General features: G+C 46.0%; 1 protein-coding gene across 4 annotated transcripts in view; it reads right to left on the bottom strand.

The window, feature by feature from the left end:
- The window catches only part of C2H5orf24 (chromosome 2 C5orf24 homolog), a 50920-nt gene extending 39607 nt beyond the window's left edge, over nucleotides 1-11313 (bottom strand). For 3 of the 4 annotated variants that reach the window (XM_044280950.1, XM_044280947.1, XM_044280949.1), the window contains exon 1: nucleotides 11152-11313. The gene's annotated coding sequence lies outside the window, so the exon portion shown is untranslated. The remainder of the gene's footprint in view (nucleotides 1-11151) is intronic. The other variant, XM_044280948.1, reaches the window with a different exon arrangement.
- Nucleotides 11314-25141: the final 13828 nt, after the last annotated feature.

Genomic DNA, 25141 nt, shown 5'->3' with positions numbered 1-25141 from the left:
TTGGCCAACAGCAGGAACAAGCCACTGGATCTCCTAACCTTGGTATGAACCTAGCTGGGCATAAAGAGTGGTTGGATCTTTGGAAGAACACAGTGGCAGGAATAGATGCGGACCCATTCACTTTCAATGGGGCTGGAACGGATGCAAATCCACATGGTTGTACAGAATTTTTTTTTAAAAACTTCTACATCTATTTTCTAGCACTTTTTGTACCACAGAACAATGTTGATGTAGAGCCCTAGCCTCATCTTACATTTGTAGAAAACATCCATTAAGGATTATCCCCATGGGACCCTTTCATGGCTGAGATCGGAATAACCCCAGCAGGAGGTGGCCAGTTATGGAAGCAGACAACCAAGCTGTACTACCATTTTTCTGCAGTTACCATACCAGACTTTTGTACTGGTTTCTGGGTGTTTTGTAGAGAAGACATCTAGAGAGAAGGCTGTGGAGAAATATGTTAGAAAAAGCACCATACCTACAGCATGCTGTGCTCTGATAAGGGTACTTTCACACTTGCGTTGTTGGATTCCGGCAGGCAGTTCCATCGCGGGAACTGCCTGATCTGGCAATCTGTATGAAAATGGATACCATTTGTAGATGGATCCGGATGCGTCTCACAAATGCATTGCAATACCGGATCCATCTCTCTGGTTGTCATCTGGAAAAACTGATACGGTATTTATTTTATTCACATTTTTAAAGGTCTGCGCATGCGCAAAACCGAAGCCTTTTTTCCCGAAACGCTTAGGGCCAGATCCCGGATTAATGCTTCTAAATTAAAAATAAAGCCGGATCCAGCATGTGTTCCGGAACTTTTCTCCGTCCAAAAAACGTACAGCGACTGAACAGAAGACATCCTGATGCATACTGAACGGATTGCTCTACATTCAGAATGCATTAGGATAAAACTGATCTGTTTTTTTCCGGTATTGAGCCCCTAGGACGGAACTAAATACCGGAAAAGTTTAACGCAAGTGTGAAAGTACCCTAAAAAAAAAAAAAAAAAGTCACAAACCCCCCAAAAATGCCACACCTAACAGACAAAAGAATTCAAATCTAAAGTGCCACTGAAAACATGATTAAAAACCAGGAGAAGATTTATCAATCATGTGATTTGAGCCGCAAAATGGTGTACATGCCTGTCACCACATTTATTAGATATTTTAGACACCATTTTCACTTGTCCAACAAGTGGGTGAGGTTTAAAGGGATTCTGTCATGACATTTTAGGCCTATAACCTAAACATATGGCCAGGTCCGTACTAATAACTTAAATCCAAAACTGTCCTTATTAAATCTGCCTGTGGCTCTATTAGCACATAAAACAGGTTTTTATAACCTGTCATTGACCTACCTAAGGTGCCCAAGGGGACGTCGCTTCATACAGTGTACCTGGCTGCACCCATCTCAGTCTGGTGCCCAGAAGCTAGGTTATTAGTACCGACCTGGCCATATGTTTAGGTTATAGGCCTAAAATGTCATGACAGAATCCCTTTAAGATGCAACCAATTGATACAAAGACATTTCTACAATAATAGGTCACATGCGATACGGGAAAAGGCCCAAGGCTGGTATCCAGATCTGGTTGTGTGCATAAGGCCTCAGAGGTTGTATTTGTATTTCACCTCAGGAAAATGACTAGTAAGGAAACGGTACCCCAGGAGAACAATTAAATCACAGTAATTATAGTAACTGCTTTCTCAGAAAGGCACGCTCTTGTATATTCCCCCTCCCCTGGTATGTAACACATTGGCAGTACATATCAACTGGATGTGCCCTAAAGGTCTAATGTAAAGGGGCTCCGTTGTAAAATGGGGGTGCAGATACAGCAAAGTGCTGCATTACTGGGACACTGGCAAAGGGGAGAGTGGTTTATTTTTTCCAGAAAACTCTTTTAAAAGGGGTTTTCCAAGTCTTTTTAACTGATGACCTATCCTCTGGATCTGTCCTCAGGAAAGGATGTCAATATCGGGACCCCCACCGCCACCAGTAACTACAGTATACAGTGGATGAAAGGCTCCGTCCACTGTGTAGTTTCCAGCATCGGCCCGTACCCTGGCATGGCCGCCACACAGTGCATCCAGCTCCATTCACTGTATAGTTTCACATCCGCCAACTACAGGAGAAATGAGGTATTACACATTTCCCATCCAAACCAATAGGTGGTCTGGGTAATGCAGGACAGGTCAGGTCCTACAGAGGGTGAAAAGTATTTGTCTTTGTGTCATTTTCTGCTTAAGGGCTCTTTCACACTTGCGTTGTCCGGATCCGGCGTGTACTCCATTTGCCGGAAGTGCCCGCCTGATCCGTAACACTGCAAGTGAACTGAAAGCATTTGAAGACTGATCCGTCTTCAAAATGCGTTCAGTGTTACTATGGCAGCCAGGACGCTATTAAAGTCCTGGTTGCCATAGTAGTAGTGGAGAGCGGGGGAGCTGTATACTTACCATCCGTGCGGCTCCCGAGGCGCTCCAGAATTACATCAGAGCGCCCATGCGCATGGATGACGTGCCATGCGATCACGTGATCCATGCGCGTGGGGCGCCCTGACGTCACTCTGAAGCGCCCCGGGAGCCGCACGGACGGTAAGTATACTGCTCCCCCGCTCCCCACTACACTTTACCATGTCTGCCAGGACTTTAGCCATGGTAACCATTCAGAAAAAGCTAAACGTCGGATCCGGTAATGCGCCGAAACAACGTTTAGCTTAAGGCCGGATCCAGATTAATGCCTTTCAATGGGCATTAATTCCGGATCCGGCCTTGCGGCAAGTGTTCAGGATTTTTGGCTGGAGCAAAAAGCGCAGCATGCTGCGGTATTTTCTCCGGCCCAAAAACTTTCCGGTCCGGAACTGAAGACATCCTGATACATCCTGAGCGGATTTCTCTCCATTCAGAATGCATTAGGATAAAACTGATCAGGATTCTTCCAGCATAGAGCCCCGACGACGGAACTCTATGCCGGAAAAGAACAACGCAAGTGTGAAAGAGCCCTAATGTGTTAGGAATTTTTGCTTTTTGATGTGTACCATTTCATTCCTGTTCAGACTAGAGCCCTCCGGTCACAATCGGAGCTGATGTGAGTGTAATAAGAGCCAGCAGTTGTGAGGCACGTGGTTTGTAATGTGATTCTCGCCATGTATACAGGATGTGGCTGTGTATATAGCCGTGGAAAAAGCCAAAGCACTGGCAGCTTCAATCTGGCGAGCCATAAAATAGCAGAAAGAGAGATTAGAAATAGAAAAAGATCTTCTGTACGTCTCTCCTCCTGCCTGAAGACAACGCACACAGGCGCAGCGCTATATATTTATACAAGTGTTCTTATTTCCTGTGGGTTTCTGGGGAACATCACACCTTCAGCTCTGCTGGTTTTATATGCCTACTTCCTCCCTCAAGTCCTGAGGAACATTTTCTCTTCCAGTTGCCTTTTTATTGCTTTATCTGCAATGCTGTAAGTTTCACTCTCCCTTCCATACTTTGAGGGAAGAAAAATTATATTCAAGGTGTGGATCCAAAGCATCACCTGCTCACGGAAAGCAAGGGCAGATCACCAGACTGGAGGAGACAAGACCTATTAAGGGGGTTTTCTTATCATATAAGGGTCCATTTTACACATCCGCAAAACACGGACACCGGTCATGTGTGTTCCGCATTTTTTTGCAGGGCCGCGGAATGGAAGTGCGGATGCAGACAGCACACGGTGTACTGTCCGAATCTGTGCGGACATGTGAGTGTAGGATATGCCTTCATTTTAGGAGTAGTAAGGGTTAAACCTCTGGGTCCCAGGTGCTGATTCAGCCCTGCACCCCCAGCTGTGCAGAGAACTGTAGTACAGCTCCATTCCAGTCCCCGACACAGCCAGTGGCAGCAAGAATCGTATCCATGTGCTGCAGAAAAAAAATCTGCGCCCTATAGCAGTATAGTTTACACTGTACCATTATATTGCAGCTGCGCAATGGCTATGTTTGACCCATCCATCCCCAGGGAAAATAAATAAATCGGTTTTTGTTTTTACAAAAAACAAAATGCTACAACAGCACAATGTGTGAACACAGACATATGGATATTTATATTCTGATTACACGGGGAAACTATTCAGCCACAAGCTCATCCATTATGAAGGCCAAAGAAGTATCAAGTGCAGCCTCACATGGGCAGAGTGACTGGATGGGTTCATCTTTGGACAAGCTATGTTACAAACATTTTTAAAGGATAACGGTCATATTTTTATTTTATTTGATAGTTTATTAGAGCTAGGCATGTATACCTGAGTTAGTCCGTCAATGATTGCCAAAAGTTCTGTAATTACCTTATAATACCAGCTTTCATTATTGTCCTCTGTCCCTTTCCACTGCTCCCTTAAAAGGCCATTGCTATGGCTCATCTGTCTCCGGCTAGGAAGACACAGGGGCGGTCCTTCACACTGCATGCCTGCATTGGGCTTCAGAGTGAGGAGGCGTGTCTCTCGGTAATCCAATCTGATTGGCTGTCAGGGAGCTGTTGGCTACAGCAAGTTTGTATGTGACGGAATGCAGAGAACTGGCAGAGGAGCCATCTTGAGAAGATCCTCATAATGTAGGATTCCAAACAGCCATAACTAAGGGGGAAACTCAAAGAAAACGGTGGTAAGGGAGGAAGCTTATGCATAATGCTGCTACAGCAGTGACATATGCTAAAATAGATTATTTTATGAAAATATGACAGTTATCCTTTAAATCCGGCAGAGAAACAGCCTGGTAGAGGTCATCAATGCCGGATACTGCAGTTTACCGCCCGATCCCCATGGATACCCACAATGGAAGCCAATAGGAATCCGTCCGGTTTCCGGCATTAGTGCCGCAGTTTTAGATCCTCATAATGTAGGATTCCAAACAGCCATAACTAAGGGGGAAACTCAAAGAAAACGGTGGTAAGGGAGGAAGCTTATGCATAATGCTGCTACAGCAGTGACATATGCTAAAATAGATTATTTTATGAAAATATGACAGTTATCCTTTAAATCCGGCAGAGAAACAGCCTGGTAGAGGTCATCAATGCCGGATACTGCAGTTTACCGCCCGATCCCCATGGATACCCACAATGGAAGCCAATAGGAATCCGTCCGGTTTCCGGCATTAGTGCCGCAGTTTTGACAGAAAAAAAAAAAAAAGTGCATGCACAGTTTTTTTGTCCAGCCGAAACCCGCCAGATCCCATTATAGCGCTGTGACTCGTACAATGACGCAGTCTGAGGACAGACGCCATGTTCACACGGTATAATTTTGAAAAAACACAAGCTAATTTCAGGAGAAGGCAGTCTGTGAAGTCCAGACGCATTTTTGGGGTATTCCCATTTTCAGCAAAATACATATCACATAAAGACTCCTGGAGAGTTTGGAAATATCAACCTCAAGGAGGCACGACATGGCTTCTTGAGGAGTTTGCCTCTCCTGACACGTCCGCTTCATTATATACTTGCGTCCTTCTGGAGCTGCTATTCTTAGGACCCTATGATGTGCCATTCCTGTATTATTCCTGCTAGAAGTGCTGAACGAATTACTAGTAGTTTGCAATGCTATACTTCCGGGTAGCGGCACAAACAGTCGCAGAGCCCGGCAAAAACTGCAAGAGCTGCAACATGCTGAGTCTTTGAAAAGAAGTTAAAAAAGCCACCAAATTAAGGGCTCATGCACACCACTGTATGTATTTTGTGGTCCGCAAAAAATACAGATGTCGGCTGCGTGCATTACGTATATTGCGGAACAGAACAGCTGGCCCCTAATAGAACAGTACTATCCTTGTCCGTAATGCAGACAATAATAGGACACGTTCTATTTTTTGTGGAACGGAAATATGGAAATGGAATGCACACGGAGTAACTTCAGGGTTGTTTTGCGGACCCATTCAAATGAATGAATCTGCATACGGTCCACAAACAAACAAAAAAAAAAAAACGTTTGCGTGCATGAGCCCTAACAGTAACATCGGTAGCAAAAAATGAAAAATAAATGCTTGCATTTCCAGCGCTTCATATTTCCCACTGGAGCTGGCGGTTTACACCTGCGGGTTTTTTTTGCATAAAAAATAAAATAAAATACAAAAATCGCCAGCTCCAAATGTTAGTTCAACATGCGGCGCTCCAGTTGTTGTAAAACTACAACTCCCATCATGTCCTGCTTTAGACTGATAGATGTAGGCTGTCTTGGCATGCTGGGAGTTGTAGTTTTGCCCAGCTGGAGGGCCGCAGATTGGGCATCCCTGTCATTTTATTGTAATAAGACAAATTTATCAATAGTGTGTGATAGGTAGTGCTGGCAATCACCAGATCACTGTCAGACCCGGCGGTGGGATCCGGCCGCCTTATGGTGTAAATGCTGGGTTTCGTCTGGATAAATACGGCTGCATGCAGCATTAGTCATCTATAATGGAGATGTGAACGCAGCCTTAGGCTGGGTTCACACTTGAGCGTTGCGCAAACGCGCGTTTTACGCGCGTTTTTGACGCGCATTTTTATGCGCGTTTTTGTAATAGTAAACGCGCGTTTGACGCGCGTTTGTGTGATTCACTACAGTGTCCTATGGCCACAAACGCCCCAAAAGTCGCTCATGTACTTTTTGGAGCGTCGGGCGTTTTACAGCGCGATCGTACGCGCTGTAAAACGCCCAAGTGTGAACCATTCCCATAGGGAATCATTGGTTTCTCCTTGTTGAGCGTTTTACAGCGCGTAGGAACGCGCTGTAAAACGCTCAGGTGTGAACCCAGCCTTAGGGTGCATACACACGACCATAAGTATTTTGCTGTCCGCAAAATCTACAGATTACGGCCTCATGCACACGACCGTTGTGTGCATCCGTGGCCATTGTGCCGTTTTCCGGTTTTTTTCGCGGACCCATTGACTTTCAATGGGTCCGTGGAAAAATCGGAAAATGCACCGTTTTGCAGCCGAGGCCGTGATCCGTGTATCCTGTCCGTCAAAAAAATATGACCTGTCCTATTTTTTTGACGGACAACGGTTCACGGACCCATTCAAGTCAATGGGTCCGTGAAAGAACACGGATGCACACAAGATTGGCATCCGTGTCCGTGATCCGTGGCCGTAGGTTGCTTTCATACAGACGGATCCGAAGATCCGTCTGCATAAAAGCTTTTTCTGATCTAAGTTTTCACTTCGTGAAAACTCATTTCCGACAGTATATTCTAACACAGAAGCGTTCCCATGGTGATGGGGACGCTTCTAGTTAGAATACACTGCAAACTTTGTACAAGACTGCCCCCTGCTGCCTGGCAGCACCCGATCTCTTACAGGGGGATATGATAGCACAATTAACCCCTTCAGGTGCGGCACCTAAAGGGGTTAATTGTACTATCATATTCCCCTGTAAGAGATCAGGGCTGCCAGGCAGCAGGGGGCAGACCCCCCCCCCAGTTTGAATATCGTTGGTGGCACAGTGTGCCCCCACCATCGCCCCCCCTCCCTCCCTCTATTGTATTAAATCGTTGGTGGCACAGTGTGCCAACCACCATCGGCCCCCCTCCCTCCCTCTATTGTATTAAATCGTTGGTGGCACAGTGTGCCAACCACCATCGGCCCCCCTCCCTCCCTCTATTGTATTAAATCGTTGGTGGCACAGTGTGCCAACCACCATCGCCCCCCCCCTCCCTCCCTCTATAGCAGTAACATTGGTGGCAGTGTGCGGTCTCAACAGTAGAAGATTCATACTTACCTGCTTGCTGCTGCGATGTCTGTGAACGGCCGGGAGCTCCTCCTACTGGTAAGTGACAGTTCTTTAGCAATGCGCCGCACAGACCTTTCACTTACCAGTAGGAGGAGCTCCCGGCCGGACACAGACATCGCAGCAGCAAGCAGGTAAGTATGAATCTTCTACTGTTGAGACCGCACACTGCCACCAATGTTACTGCTATAGAGGGAGGGGGGGGGGCGATGGTGGTTGGCACACTGTGCCACCAACGATTTAATACAATAGAGGGAGGGAGGGGGGCCGATGGTGGTTGGCACACTGTGCCACCAACGATTTAATACAATAGAGGGAGGGAGGGGGGGCCGATGGTGGTTGGCACACTGTGCCACCAATGATTTAATACAATAGAGGGAGGGAGGGGGGGCCGATGGTGGTTGGCACACTGTGCCACCAATGATTTAATACAATAGAGGGAGGGAGGGGGGCTGATGGTGGTTGGCACACTGTGCCACCAACGATTTAATACAATAGAGGGAGGGAGGGGGGGCGATGGTGGGGGCACACTGTGCCACCAACGATATTCAAACTGGGGAGGGGGGGGGGCTGCCCCCTGCTGCCTGGCAGCCCTGATCTCTTACAGGGGAATATGATAGTACAATTAACCCCTTTAGGTGCCGCACCTAAAGGGGTTAATTGTGCTATCATATCCCCCAGTAAGAGATCGGGTGCTGCCAGGCAGCAGGGGGCAGTCTTGTACAAAGTTTGTAGTGTATTCTAACCTGAAGCGTCCCCATCACCATGGGAACGCCTCTGTGTTAGAATATACTGTCGGATCTGAGGTTCACGAAGTAGCTCATATCCGACAGTATATTCTAACATAGAGGCGTTCCCATGGTGATGGGGACGCTTCAAGTTAAAATATACCATCGGATTGGAGAAAACTCCAATCCGATGGTATAAAAGAACTCCAGACTTTACATTGAAAGTCAATGGGGACGGATCCGTTTGAAATGGCACCATATTGTGTCAACATCAAACGGATCCGTCCCCATTGACTTGCATTGTAATTCAGGACGGATCCGTTTGGCTCCGCACGGCCAGGCGGACACCAAAACGACTTTTTTTTCATGTCCGTGGATCCTCCAAAAATCAAGGAAGACCCACGGACGAAAAAACGGTCACGGATCACGGACCCACGGACCCCATTTTTGCGGACCGTGAAAAAAAACTGTCGTGTGCATGAGGCCTACATCTGTGTCGCATCCATTTTTTTTGCGGACCCTTGTAACATCTATTAATGTCCACAAAACTGACGAGATTAGGATACGTTCTATCTTTTTCACGGGACTGCGGAATGGACACATGGATGCAGACAACGTACAGTGTGCTGTCCACATTTTTTTCAGTCCCAATGAAATGAACGGGTCTGCATCCAATCCGCAAAAAAAGAAGGATGCGGGCCAGAAATATGGTTGTGTGAATGGGGCCTCAGTCAGAAATCCAGCTGTTTGTGGGTGTTCCTATGGAGCACGATAGTCGATTCGCTCATCCCTAGTGGTGACGTCACTAGCCTAGGATAAGCCTTCTCAAACAGCTGATCTGCGGGGGTCCCGGTTCTCGGACTCCACCAGAGGATAGATAACCCTTTAAGTCTAGTAGCACACTAGCGGTAGGGATCTCTCTGCATTCTTGGATTGCCCAAAGCTTGAACATCTCTGTCCAGCGCCATTAACTATAATGGGGATCGGCAAATATGCCAAGAATCGTCCGGAAGAAAACCGCTGTCGCATCCTAAGCGCTAGTGTGAAGCTAGCCTAAGTCCGAATGTGAAGGCCTTGTCAGAGAGACACTCAGCGAGTTCACACCACCACCTACCCATGTACACGCCGTAAACTACGGACCAACAAAGAAAAGATCCTGGCTATTTGCACACCGCAACACTGTGCAGACCCCATTGACTTCGATGGTTCCATGGTCCACATGTTGCGGTAGCGTATAGGGCATGTCCTATCTTTTCCAGTGCGGCTGCATGGATGCGGACACATGGAAGCCTCTGTCACAGATCCAGTCAGACATAATAGCACTATACAGTCTGGTAAGGCGCTGGGCCCCTGACGGGACCATTATAGCACGGGTTCAGCACTGCTGCTGTAACGGAGCAGAACCTAGTACAGATGTGAACAGCGCCTTACCAGGACTTGAATACAGCTGTGCACCAAAGCTGGCATATTGGATTCACCATATACACCTCTGGATATCAGTTGTGCCAACTGACAAACTCAAAACTACTGCTCCATTACCAATAATCATCAGACCAAATACAAGAGACATGAACGGAACAAAAACCAGTACCAAGTGCGGGATGAGCCCAGGTCATATCAGCAGCTGATGATGGACCATCACCAATTCTTTTAAAAACAACCCCGCCACACATGGAGCAGCGCCGCAACACAACGGACAGCACAGCTTCATCACACATGTATAAAGTGCCATAACACATTGTAACATCATGTATATGACAGCTGAGTAGCATCAGTCACACATGACACATTGTAACCTCATGTATATGACAGCTGAGAAGCCTCAGTCACACATGACACATTGTAACATCATGTATATGACAGCTGAGTAGCCTCAGTCACACATGACACATTGTAACATCATGTATATGACAGCTGAGTAGCATCAGTCACACATGACACATTGTAACATCATGTATATGACAGCTGAGTAGCATCAGTCACACATGACACATTGTAACATCATGTATATGACAGCTGAGTAGCCTCAGTCACACATGACACATTGTAACATCATGTATATGACAGCTGAGTAGCCTCAGTCACACATGACACATTGTAACATCATGTATATGACAGCTGAGTAGCATCAGTCACACATGACACATTGTAACCTCATGTATATGACAGCTGAGTAGCGTCAGTCACAGATGACACATTGTAACATCATGTATATGACAGCTGAGTAGCCTCAGTCACACATGACACATTGTAACATCATGTATATGACAGCTGAGTAGCCTCAGTCACACATGACACATTGTAACATCATGTATATGACAGCTGAGTAGCATCAGTCACACATGACACATTGTAACCTCATGTATATGACAGCTGAGTAGCCTCAGTCACACATGACACATTGTAACATCATGTATATGACAGCTGAGTAGCATCAGTCACACATGACACATTGTAACATCATGTATATGATAGCTGAGTAGCCTCAGTCACACATGACACATTGTAACATCATGTATATGACAGCTGAGTAGCCTCAGTCACACATGACAGCCATCACACTACATGACATACACAGCTCATCTGCATCCACACACTCATCTCTGGCAGGGTGAAGCAGTGCAGCCCGGCTCTGATCTCCTCCTCCTCTATTGTATGGACACTTAGGACAATGGCCAGGAACCATCACAACCATAATCACAGGCTTCACCTTGTTCTCCCGGTGACAGCTGCTCCCCACCTGGTCTGGAGGGCAGTACCGAGGCAGTCGCCTTGTGGACCGGACCTTCTAGGCCGTCGGAGAGGAGGAGGAGGGCGGTAAAGATGTCTTGATCCCGAAATATCAGAGATTCGGCGCGGCGGCCATTTTGCGATCTGTGTGTCCGGAAGTAAGAGGCGGGGCCTGGCTCCATGTTCTTTGAGGGAGGCGGCTGGACGTGCTGTGCTGGTATATACACAGGCTGCCAGTCATGTATGTAGCGGCGGTGCAGAGCCTCTACTACCCGGTTCAGGTATAGGGCTGGTACAGGTTCGTGGATGACGCCCTGGCTGGCAAGTTGTGCCTCTCAAAATGTGTGTAATACCACACGAACATGGAAAAGAAATGGGTATGGCAGCTGCTTCAGAGCATTAAAATGCACGCCTCAGCTGCTGCAGAACCTCCTAATACATGCCTCAGCTGCTACAGAACCCCCTAATACTAGCCTCAGCTGCTGCAGAGCCTCATATTGCTAGCCTTAGCTGCTGCACAACCTCATAGTGCTAGCCTTAGCTGCTGCACAACCTCATAGTGCTAGCCTCAGCTGCTGCAGAACCTCATAATACTAGCCTCAGCTGCTGCAGAACCTCATAATACAAGCCTCAGCTGCAGAACCTCATAATAAAAGCCTCAGCTGCTGCAGAACCACATAATTCAAGCCTCAGCTGCTGCAGAACCTCCTAATACACGCCTCAGCTGCTGCAGAACCTCATAATACACGCCTGAACTGCTGCAGAACCTCATAATACACGCCTGAACTGCTGCACAACATAATAATGCAAGCCTCAGCTGCTGCAGAACCTCCTAATACACGTCTCAGCTGCTGCAGAACCTCAAAGCACACTTCAAACTGCTGCACTGAAATGCTATATCTGTGGAAAATTTTCAATTTTAACTTTGCAACACCCACGGCACGTGAATCCTGAAAAAAAAAAAAGCAGAATCAGAGTAAGGCTACAGACTGCCGACCGTATATAGGAGGCACGATTTTTGCGGTTAAGACACCTTTTCCATTAATTTCATTGGGGTCTGCAAAAAATGGACCTGACATGGATGTCATTTGTGTGCTGTCCGTGTCTGTTCTACAAATTATAGAGTGTCTCCTGTTCGTGGCAGCAAACTGTGGTCCATGCTTCTATTCAAGTTAATGGGTCCTTAAAAAACACGGATGGCACATGCAACTGTGTGCCATTCACGTTTTACGGACCTGTTGCCTGGAAACGCCACATGGATGAACACTTCTGACTGGAAGAACAAAAGTGCGCTGCTAGGCCTGTAAAAATGTATCATCCTGCTGCAGGAGAGGCCCCCGTTATGGGATACATGCGCAGACTCCTACCACAACCGTGTCTGCAAGTATGCATCGCGGGATTAGGTTAAAAGGGAGCTACTGACCACTGAATGGGAGAAAACGAACAAAGACATAGGCCCCTTTCAGACGAGCGAGTGTCACGCTCTGGACTCACAGCGCAGCATAGCAGTGCTGGAAGGTCAGGACGGGTGCTGCACTGTGTGTCCAGAGCGAGACACTCGCTTGGGACCTTAGATTGTGAGCTCCACTGGGGACAGCCTGATGCTAATGTCTGTAAAGCGCTGCGGAATATGTCAGCGCTATATAAGTTCGTAAAATAAATAATACGAAAAGACTTTTCCCCGCTCACACCAGGGCACTCATGTAAAAAGTGGGGAAGGGGCGGGCTTGCAGACTTGTCTCATTCATCATTTTCTCTGCCTGTTTTAAGCATAGAAAATAGTCTAAATGTAAGACAGCAAGGAAGCTGGCTTACATTTAGATCGGCGGTGGATACGCCAAAGTTATGTAGGGGCCAGCGCTTCTTCATAATCTAGCGCAGGCATGCTCAACCTGCGGCCCTCCAGCTGTTGTAAAACTACAACTCCCACAATGTCCCTAGCTGTAGGCTGTTCGGGCATGCTGGGAGTTGTAGTTTTGCAACAGCTGGAGGGCTGCAGGTTGAGCATGCCTGATCTAGCAGATCCTTCACCAGTGCACAGGGCTTTATTAAGACCAATGTCTAAAACACCGGTCTTAATAAAGGACCCCCATATTTTTTTATGTGACAGCTGTAGTTCCTTAACCCCTTAAGGACTTAGGACGTACCGGTACGCCATGTTTGCCAAGTCCTTAAGGACCCATGACGTACCGGTACGTCCTAACTTTAAAACTACATTGCGGCGCGGCGGGGGTTAATCGGAACAGGATGTCCGCTGAAATCATTCAGCGGGCATCCTGTCACAACGCCGGGGGGGGTCATGTGACCACTCCGCATCGGCGATCGCAGCAAACCGCAGGTCAATTCAGACCTGCGGTTTGCTGCGTTTCCGGTCAATTCGGGTCTCCGGTGAACCGGAAAAGGACGGTGATCGGTGGTGTGATTACACACCACCAATCACAGTCCGAGCATTTGGGGGCGGCAGTGCTGTCCTTGGTGCTGATTGTTGCGGGGAGTGAGGCGGGAGATTCAAACTCCTGGCGTTCCTCTCTCCCCTCCTCTTCCTGCGGCTACTCCTTCACCAGCTCCTGCGATCTCCCCGTCGGCACCCATCACCCTCCTGCACCCATCACCTGGGTTCAGTGATTTATTGTTTCTGGTGGTTGGGGTCCTAGACCCACCCAGGAGTGCTGCCACTTGCCCCCACCACCACAACTTCTTTTTCTTTTTTTTTTTTGCATGCGCTGACTGTGGCCGGCACTCTTAGCGTCCGGCCACTGTTAGTGCATCGCTCGCCCCACCGCTGTTCATTTTTTTTTTTTACTAAAAAGTACGTGAACACCCGTGCCCCCACACACACGCACATACAATAAAGTTTTACACTCACGCACATACACACGCACACATACCCATGGCCTGCCGTACGTTCTCAGGCCAAGGAGGTATACGCCCAGCTTGCCTCCGACTCCGAGAGCCCCAGTGAGGATGAGGATGACCCCATGTTCCTCTTGTCATCCGCATCCTCCTCATCATTATCTCATGACGATGAGCCCCCAAGGCGGCGGAGACGCCGCCAGGCGGAGCCAGGGGCCCTACATGCTAGGGACCCTGTGGCCCACACCAGTACGAGCCGCCCTGGGGCTCGTACTGGTTTTCCGGCCCACCAAATAAGCCCACCGGAGCCCCCTACCGGTGAACTTAGCTGGTGTCCCCCAGTGGATTTTGAGCCCGAGATTCCGGATTTTGTTGGCAATCCAGGAATCCAGATTCCCACAGTGGGCTTCACTTCAGTTTTATTTTCAGTGACCCATTTGTGAATCTGATGGTGGAGCAGACGAACCTATACGCCCAACAGTTCGTTGCTCAGCACCCGGGCTCATTTTTGGCTAGACCCGGTGGCTGGACGCCGGTCAGTGCAGCCGAGATGAAGACGTTTTGGGGCCTCGTGCTGCACATGGGTCTAGTGCAAAAACCCAGTGTCAGGCAATACTGGAGTGGGGACGTCCTCTACCAGACCCCACTCTACAGTATGGCCATGACACGCCCCTGGTTTGGGGCCATCTGGAAATGCCTGCATTATGCAGATAATGCAGCATGTCCCCCCTGAGGTGATCCTGCCTATGACCGTCTGTATAAGATACGGCCGGTCATCGATCACTTCGGGGCCAAATTTGCACAGGCCTATGTACCTGGAAGGGAGGTCGCGGTTGATGAGTCTCTCGTTGCGTTCAAGGGGAGACTCCGTTTCTGCCAATACATTCCCACTAAGTGGGCGAGGTATGGCGTGAAAATTTACAGAATTTGTGAGAGGGGCCAGATTCCCGTATTGAACCTCCAGAATGTCCCCCCACTCTGGGTGTTAGCGGGAAACTTGTGTGGGACCTTATGCACCCACTGCTAGATAAGGGTTACCACTAACTTTTATACTAGCATTCCCTTGTTCAGGTCCCTTGCCGCCAGGTCCACGTCCGCTTGTGGGGCCGTGCATCAGCGCGGCCTCCCTGCCCACCCCCTCCAGGTACCTATCCCCAGGGGTGAGAACCATGCCCTTAGCAGTGGAAACCTGTTGCTGGTCAGGTATAAGGACAAGAGGGGTGTCGTTATACTGTCCACAATCCACGGTAACAGCATCTCCCCTGTCCCTGTGCAAGGTATCGCGGCAACAGTCCTCAAGCCCGATTGTATCGTCGACTACAATTGGTATATGGGAGGAGTTGATCTCTCTGATCAAGTCCTCAAGCCATATAATGCCATGAGCAAAACCCGGGCATGGTACAAAAAAGTTGCGGTCTACTTGGTACAGGTTGTTATGTACAACTCTTTTGTACTATCCCGAAGCGCTGGCAGCACAGGGACATTCCTTCCGTTCTATGAGGCAGTCCTCAAGGCCCTGATCTTTTTTGACCGGGAAAGAGCAGGCTGGAGTACCTCGGGAACTGTAGGCGCCCAGATCGTCCCTGGCCAACACTTTCCAGGTGTGGTCCCCCATACTGGAAAGAAGGGACGGACCCAAAAAAGGTGTAGAGTGTGTCGCATGAGAGGGATACGGAAGGACACCACCACTCAATGTGACACGTGCCCCGATCATCCGGGCCTCTGCATTATTGGTTGCTTCAGGGAGTACCACACTTCCATGGAGTAAAAAATTTATAAATCCCTTCCCCAATTTTAATTCCATTTAGCCACTGAGAATCGAAAAAAAAAAAAACTATGGTTCTCAGACTTGAGAAATTATATTTTGTAAAACTAAAATAAATAAAAAAGTAGACATATTAGGTATCGCCGCGTCCGTAAGAATCTGCTATATAAAAATACTCCATGACTTAAACCCTTAGATGAACACGGTCACAAAATAAAAAAAAAATAGGTGCGAAAAAAGGTATTTTTTGTCACCTTACATCGCAAAAAGTGTAATAGCAAGCGATCAAAAAGTCATATGCCCCCAAAATAGTGGCAATTAAACCGTCCTCTCATCCTGCAAAAAATGAGCCACTAACTAAGACAATCGGCTAAAAAAAAAAAAAAAAGGACTCAGACTATGGAGATACTAAAATGTTTTTCTTTTTTTTGTTTAAAAAAGGATAATATAGTGTAAAACCTAAATAAATTTTAAAAAGTAGACATATTAGATATCATCGCATCCGTAAGAATCTGCTCTATAAAAATACCCCATGACCTAACACCTCAGATGAACACGGTCAAAAAAAAAAAAAAAAAAACGGTGCGAAAAAAGGTATTTTTTTGTCACCTTACATCACAAAAAGTGCAATAGCAAGCAATCAAAAAGTCATATGCCCCCCAAAAGAGTGCCAATAAAACTGTCCCCTCATCCCGCAAAAAATGAGCTTCTATCTAAGACAATCGGCAAAAAAAAATAATTCAATGACTCTTAGACTGTTTTTTTTGTTTAAAAAAGAACAATATAGTGTAAAACCAAAATAAATTAAAAAAAGTAGACATATTAGGTATCACCGCGTTCATAAGAATCTGCTCTATAAAAATACCCCATGAACTAACCCTTCAGATGAACACGGTCAAAAAAATAAAATAAAAACGGTGCCAAAACAGCTATTTTTTCTAGTAAAGCAAGGGTTAACAGCCAAACAAAACTTAATATTTATTACCCTGATTCTGCATTTTACAGAAACACCCCATATGTGGTCGTAAACTGCTGCATGACCAAACGGCAGGGCGCAGAAGGAAAGGAATGCCATATGGTTTCTGGAAGACAGATTTTGATGGCATTTTTTTTAGCACCATTTCCTATTTAAATAACCCCTAATGCACCCCTAGAGTAGAAACTCCATATAAGTGGCCCCATCTAAGAAACTACACCCCTCAAGGTATTCAAACCTGATTTTACAAACTTTATTAACCCTTTAGGTGTCACGGCTGAGGATGGGGAAAAGCCTCAGACGTGCGATGCCAGATGATGGTCGCTGCTCGGCCAGGACAACAGAATTAGGGAGCAGGTCACCTCCCAACACGTCCCTAACCTGACCCTGACTCCTAACCATATGAGCCAACCCTGATGATGGGAGGGCTCATACACCGGAACCTAATATTCCCTGCTAGCCCTCAGGAATGCCCTGGAACAAGGAGCAGGGTAAGACGACCTGTTCCTCCTAGGCACGGAGGAACAGGAGTCTCACTGGCCAAGCTGCAAGGAAAAGGGGTACAAAAACAGACCTATGGATATGGCAGATGAACTGCACTAGTTCCACCTACCTGCCACAGCCTTGCTGACTGGATCCCTGTGCTGACACGCTGATGTCCACACCATACTTAAATGGACACAGCCAACACACATACACACACACAGGAACCCAGATCCATAGCTGCGTTAAATAACAAAAGGAATACAACATCAACTGAACATATAAACATCTCTAACCACAAGGGAGGCCCTCACTGGCAGATGGAAAATAAGAAGGATGATAACTCCAGCTTACATAGCTGAAGTACCCCTCAGACTTCTGAATCACAGCAGAAGCTATATAGGCCCAAGTAGCCACACTCAGACACACCCAGTGCACACACACTAGGAAGGGAATTAACCCTTCTCACACCAGGGAAGGGAAGACAGCAACTTAAAGGGGAAGTGCACACAACACAAACCCCGTGCACACCAACCAGGCAATGTGCACACATATAAAGAGAGGTTGCCAGGTGCAACCGTATGCACATAGCAGCAAGCAGCCTAGCACAGCTCAGGCTGCTATACTGACAATAACAACATGTTACCAGCGGCAACCACAAGTGAGGCAACATACTAGCAGCACTCACCTGTGGTTGAATAACAAGACCAGACCGCAGGCAACAGCATGCGGTACAGGAGTCACGACCATGACCATGGTCGTGACATTCGGTATGGCAAATGGAGAAGGAATTTCAGAATTTCTATTTTTGGTATCCTTGCCTCACAGAAATGTAATATAGAGCAACCAAAAATCATATGTACCCTAAAGATTGTCCCAACAAAACTGCCACCTTATCCTGTAGTTTTCAAAATGGGGTAACTTTTATGGAGTTTCTACTCTAGGGGTGCATCAGGGGGGCTTCAAATGGGAGATGGTGTAAATAAACCAGTCCAGCAAAATCTCCCTTTCAAAAACCACACAGCGCTCCTTTCCCTCTAAGCCCTGCTGTGTGCCCTTACAGTAGTTTACGACCACATATGGGGTGTTTCTGCAAACTACAGAATCAGGCCAATAAATATTGTGTTTTGTTTGGCTGTTAACCCTTGCTTTGTTACTGTAAAAAATGTATTAAAATGGAAAATTTGCCAAAAAAAGGGTTAACAACGTTTGTAAAATCAGTTTTCAATACCTTGAGGGGTGTAGTTTCTAGAATGGGGTCATTTTTGTGTGGTTTCTATTACGTAAGCCTCACAAAGTGACTTCAGACCTGAACTGGTCCTTAAAAAGTGTGTTTTTGAAGATTTCTGAAAAATTTCAAGATTTGCTTCTAAACTTCTAAGCTTTGTAACATCACCAGAAAATAAAATATCATTCCCCAAATGATCCAAACATGAAGCAGACATATGGGGAATGTAAAGTAATAACTATTTTTAGAGGTATTACTATGTATTATAGAAGTAGAGAAATTGAAACTTGGAAATTTACAAATATTTCCAAATTTTTTGATTTTTTTATAAATAAAAATGAAATTTTTTTACTCCATTTTACCAGTGTCATGAAGTACAATATGTGACAAAAAACAATCTCAGAATGGCCTGGATAAGTAAAAGCGTTTTAAAGTTATTCACACGTGACACACAAGTGACACTGGTCAGATGTCCCAAAAATGGCCTGGTCCTGAACCACTTCAGCCCCCCTAGTCTAAACCCCCTTAATGACCAGACCACTTTTTACAATTCTGCACTACACTATTTTCACCGTTTATTGCTCGGTCATGCAACTTACCACCCAATTGAATTTTACCTCCTTTTCTTCTCACTAATAGAGCTTTCATTTGGTGGTATTTCATTGCTGCTGACATTTTAACTTTTTTTTGTTATTAATTGAAATTTACCGAAATTTTGGCAAAAAAATGAAATTTTTCACTTTCAGTTGTAATTTTTTTTTTTTTTTAAAACACATCTATACGACATGTATATATAAATTTTTCTCTAAATTTATTGTTCTACATGTCTTTGATAAAAAAAAATGTTTGGGTAAAAAAAAAATGGTTTGGGTAAAAGTTATAGCGTTTACAAACTATGGTACAAAAATGTGAATTTCCGCTTTTTGAAGCAGCTCTGACCTTCTGAGCACCTGTCATGATTCCTGAGGTTCTACAATGCCCAGACAGTAGAAAACCCCCACAAATAACCCCATTTCAGAAAGTAGACACCCTAAGGTATTCGCTGATAGTGAGTTCATAGAACTTTTTATTTTTTGTCACAAGTTAGCGGAAAATGATGAATTTGTTATTTATTTTTTTCCTTACAAAGTCTTATATTCCACTAACTTGTGACAAAAAATAAAAACTTCCATGAACTCACTATGCCCGTCATGAAATACCTTGGGGTGTCTTCTTTCCAAAATGGGGTCACTTGTGGGGTAGTTATGCTGCCCTGGCATTTTAGGGCCCAAATGCGTGAGAAGTAGTTTGAAATCAAAATCTGTAAAAAATGCCCTGTGAAATCCGAAAGGTGCTCTTTGGAATGTGGGCCCATTTGCCCACCTAGGCTGCAAAGAAGTGTCACACATGTGGTATCGCCATACTCAGAAGAAGTAGGGCAATGTGTTTTGGGGTGTCTTTTTACATATACCCATGCTAGGTGAGAGAAATATCTCGGCAACTTTTCCCATTTTTTTTATACAAAGTTGGCATTTGAAATTTATCTCACCCAGCATGGGTATATGTAAAATGACACCCCAAAACACATTCCCTAACTTCTGCTGAGTACGGCGATACCACCACATGTGTGACACTTTTTTTCAGCCTAGATGCGCAAAGGGGCCCAAATTCCGTTTAGGAGGGCATTTTTAGACATTTGAATCCCAGACTTCTTCTCACGCTTTAGGGCCCCTAAAAAGCCAGGGCAGTATAAATACCCACATGTGACCCCATTTTGGAAAGAAGACACCCCAAGGTATTCGATGAGGGGCATGGCGAGTTCATAGAATAATTTTTTTTTTTGCCACAAGTTAGCGGAAATTGATATTTTTTTTGTTTTTTCTCACAAAGTCTCCCTTTCCGCTAACTTGGGACAAAAATTTCAAGCTTTTATGGACTCAATATGCCCCTCACGGTATACCTTGGGGGTGTCTTCTTTCCGAAATGGGGTCACATGTTGGGAATTTATACTGCCCTGGCATTTTAGGGGCCCTAAAGCGTGAGAAGAAGTCTGGAATATAAATGTCTAAAAAATTTTACGCATTTGGATTCCGTGAGGAGTATGGTGAGTTCATGTGAGATTTTATTTTTTGACACAAGTTAGTGGAATATGAGACTTTGTAAGAAAAAACTAAAAACTAAAAATAAATCAATTTCCGCTAACTTGTGCCAAAAAAATGTCTGAATGGAGCCTTACAGGGTCGTGATCAATGACAGGGGGTGATCAATGATCAGGGAGTCTATATGGGGTGATCACCACCCTGTCATTGATCACCCTCCTGTAAGGCTCCATTCAGACGTCCGTATGTGTTTTGCAGATCCGATCCATGGATGCGTGGATCCGTAAAACACATACGGACGTCTGAATGGAGCCTTACAGGGGGGTGATCAATGACAGGGGGGTGATCAATGACAGGGGGGTGATCAAGGAGTGTATATGGGGTGATCACCCCCGTGTCATTGATCACCCCCCTGTAAGGCTCCATTCAGACGTCCGTATGTGTTTTGCGGATCCATGGATCGGATCCGCAAAACACATACGGACGTCTGAATGGAGCTTTACAGGGGGGTGATCAGGGAGTCTATATGGGGTGATCACCCCCCTGTCATTGATCACCCCCCTGTAAGGCTCCATTCAGACGTCCGTATGTGTTTTGCGGATCCGATCCATGGATGCGTGGATCCGTAAAACACATACGGACGTCTGAATGGAGCCTTACAGGGGGGTGATCAATGACAGGGGGGTGATCAGGGGGTCTATATGGGGTGATCAGCGTCTAATATACCTGTTAGGGGTTAAAAAAATCACATCTACAGCCTGCCAGCGAACGATCGCTGCTGGCAGGCTGTAGATCCACTCACTTACCTTCCGATCCTGTGAACGCGCGCGCCTGTGTGCGCACGTTCACAGGAAATCTCGCCTCTCGCGAGAGGACGCGCCAGCGCGTCCAGGAGGAATAACAGGGCTGCCGCCAGGACGCAATCCTGCGTACGGCAGTCCTGAGGAAGTTAAGGTGAAAATGAGCCCTGTCCATAAGGGGTTAAAAGACAAGGAGGACTGATTTCCTAAAAAGTCCTAATGATATTTTAGCAAACCACATCTACTTAAATTTGACCTGAAATGCAGATTTTTTTTGTGTTTTTACCATGGAGGTTACTTTTAGGATGCCTGCAAATGGTGCAGATTTTCATGTGGAAAAACCGCAGCATAATAGAGTATGTTGTATGAGATTAGACAAATGTCATCTACATGTTCTTTTTACCTTAGGGGCAGAAATTGACCTGATATGTGGATCTTGAAATCTGCTGCATGTCAAGTGTTGCTGCATTTTTCTTGAGTGGATTTCACCCTTTTTTAATGGAAGGATGAGATCTGGAGGAAATCCACACCAAAAACCACATAACCACACTGTGCGGCTTTGGTGAGGAATCCATGCGGATTTTCTGCACACAAATCTGCACAGTGTGCAGCTGGCATAAATGTACAGCAAGGTCTATGAGATTGCACAAACCTCATGTACACTTTGCCGTGCGGATTTAGAAATCTGCAGCATGTCGGCTATATTTGTGGCTTTGGTGTGGATTTCACTCTTTTCAAAAGTAGGGTAAGATCTGTGGCTAAACTGACCTAATACACACCGAAACCTGGAATTAACACTTGTGGTTTTTGGTGGGGTTTGGGTTCAAAGACATTAATTTGTGTGGATATTCTGTATGTTCACCTGCACACTTTGCGGATTATGTGCAGTTTTTCCACATGGATGTTTCTGTGGAAAAAACACTGCGTAATACAGTGCCAGCAAAGTGAATGAAATCTGACACATCTCATGTACATTTTGCATATTTTTTCCAAGCAGAAAATGATCTGCCGTTCCCATTTTGAAATGTACAGCGTCAATTATGTGTGCTGCTTTTAGTGTGGGATTTGCAATGTATAGGGTGAAATCCATGGCAAATCTGCAGTAAAATCCACAACAAATTTGCATGTAACACATAATTATGCCAGTTTTTTATTGCGGATTTGGTTCTCTTGAACAGTGTGTCCACCTACATGAAGATTGTATGGAACAATAAGTCATATGGACAGGGATCATATCCCAACACCAAATAAAAGGAATACAAAAATCCAAATCTATTATGGTGGGGGTATCTATGTAGGTACTGTGACACAGTAAAGGGAATTGTATGTGGAGGCAGGTATTTTCCTCCCAGTGTGTGCTGCTGGACTATTTAGCAGTCAGGTAAGGTCAAACCTTTGTGTCAGGTGGAGGTGAGAGTCACTTCCATGGTGGCTCTGCTGGACTCAGGGAATCAGGTGACCCTTTTGAGGGCTTCCCTGGTGCAACCCACCGAGTTTACGGGATGGAAAGTCGGGGTGCTCAGCATACATGGGGATTTAAGAGAGTACCCCACTGCTCTGGTGTACCTAATCACGTGTGCCAGCAGGCAGATCAATGAGGTGGCCATAACCACCAGCATGCACTATAAAGTGATACTAGGAAGAGACTTTCCATTGTTCCCAGCCCTGTGGCCGGCTGTTGTACATAGATAGGGAAAGCACCAGTAGCAAGGCCTGGCCCAGTTGTGGTATTAGAACACCAGAAACCCAAGGCGGAGGGGCCCACGGTAGGTCCAGTGGGTGAGGGGGAAACAATCCCACTGAATAGGATAGGTAGGGAGCATAGGAAGATAGCTCAGCCAGCCCAGAATCGGGCCTATAGTCAAGCATCTGGGGTCCGTAACTGTTGCCGGGGAGATCCGGTTTTGGTTTTTGGGCATCCTGTACAGTAAGTTCTTTGCTAGGTGGCAGGGGCCCTACAAAACATCTGAGAAAGTTAGAGACACAAATTACAAGGTACGCCAGCCAGGTCGGCAAAAGCCAAGGCAGGTCTACCATGTCAATTTACTAAAACCTTGGAAGGTTAGGGAGACCTGTACTGAGAAAAGCCTGCGGCTGTTCTAGGGGAAGAGATTCTGATCCCTCTGCTACAAGGGAAGCAGCTGCCCCAGAAAAGATTACTGACAGCTTTTTCCGCTAAACAGGCAGGGAGTTCGTTAGTCGGAACACAGATGTGTTCTTTGACCTCCCTGAACGCCCTTCCATAACCCAACGTGATATTGTCACTGAGCCCCAGGCAAAAGTCTGGTTAAAGCTGTATCGGGTGCACGTGGCTCGGCGGCAAGCCATCTCTTACGGAGCGATACGGAGATGGGCACGGCCTGTCACCACCTGGACAAAGAGAGAAAGTCCCGGGTCACCAGATGGCTCTGGTCACTGCAGAACTTTGAGTTCATGGTGGAGCACAGAGCAGGCCGGTTGCAGGGAAACGCGGAGGCACGGTCCCGGGTGCACTGTTTATGCATGTCTTCACCCCCTCAAGGTTGAACAAAGCGGGAGTATGTGACACAGTAAAGGGAATTGTATGTGGAGGCAGGTATTTTCCTCCCAGTGTGTGCTGCTGGACTAATTAGCAGTAAGGTAAGGTCAAACACCGGACTGGATCACAGGTGGCGGTGCGGGTTTTAGTTAACACCTAGCTGCCTTTAAAAGACAGCTGAGTTAATGCAGAAGGGATCTCTGTATTGGGATCTGAGGCTTGTGTCGGGGAGAATGGCTGAGACCCTATGTGAGGGGAAACAGGCCGACTAAAGCCTGCTGATGGACTCTTGTTGGCAGAACAGGCCACATGGTGTGAACTGAAACGAATCCTGCAAGGTGACATTTTTGCTTGAAAGTGTTTTTTTGTTCTGTGAACTTTCTAACGTGTGAATAAACACTGTACTTTTGGTTTACAAATTGGTTGGTGCCTCTATACTGCGTCCGCTTATCCTGTTTACCAGAGCGAATCCCCATAGTACATAGAAATAAAATAGGTACATATGAGATTGTAGATATTATAGACATGAGAATGATTGATTGATAGACATAGAGGGATGGATAGATATGAGATAAATAGATACAGTATGAGAATGATGGATAGATATGAGACTGACATAGAGGGATGCATGGATAGATATGAGAGATAAATAGTTACAGTATGAGGATATGTAACACCCCAGAGTGATGTTACCACTTCTGCACCTTGCTTTTATCTTTTATGTTCTAACCTGTATGTCACCTATATATTTATTTCCAGGTCCCTCAACATTGTGCATTTATAATAATGTTATGTAATTGTTCATTTCATGTGCCCGGTTCACCAGCAGGTGGCAGCATTCCTGGCAGAGCTAGATAGATAGACAGACTGACATAGAGGCATGGATGGATAGATATGAGAGATAAATAGTTACAGTATGATGATAGATATCTTAGTTGTATCTTAGTGCTTTTAGTGGTGTGCTGCCACTTTATTTGTATATACAGTTGCAAGAAAAAGTATGTGAACCCTCTGGCATGATATGGATTTCTGCACAAATTGGTCATAAAATGTGATCTGATCTTCATCTAAGTCACAACAATAGAGAATCACAGTCTGCTTAAACTAATAACACACAAAGAATTAAATGTTACCATGTTTTTATTGAACACACCATGTAAACATTCACAGTGCAAGTGGAAAAAGTATGTGAACCCCTAGACCAATGACATCTCCTAGAGCTAATTGGAGTGAGGTGTCAGCCAACTGGAGTCTAATCAATGAGATGAG

The sequence above is a fragment of the Bufo gargarizans genome, chromosome 2 (assembly GCF_014858855.1).
Source record: "Bufo gargarizans isolate SCDJY-AF-19 chromosome 2, ASM1485885v1, whole genome shotgun sequence".
NCBI lineage: Eukaryota > Metazoa > Chordata > Amphibia > Anura > Bufonidae > Bufo > Bufo gargarizans.
Note: the sequence above shows the minus strand (reverse complement) of the source record. Positions and strands in the feature narration are given on the sequence as shown.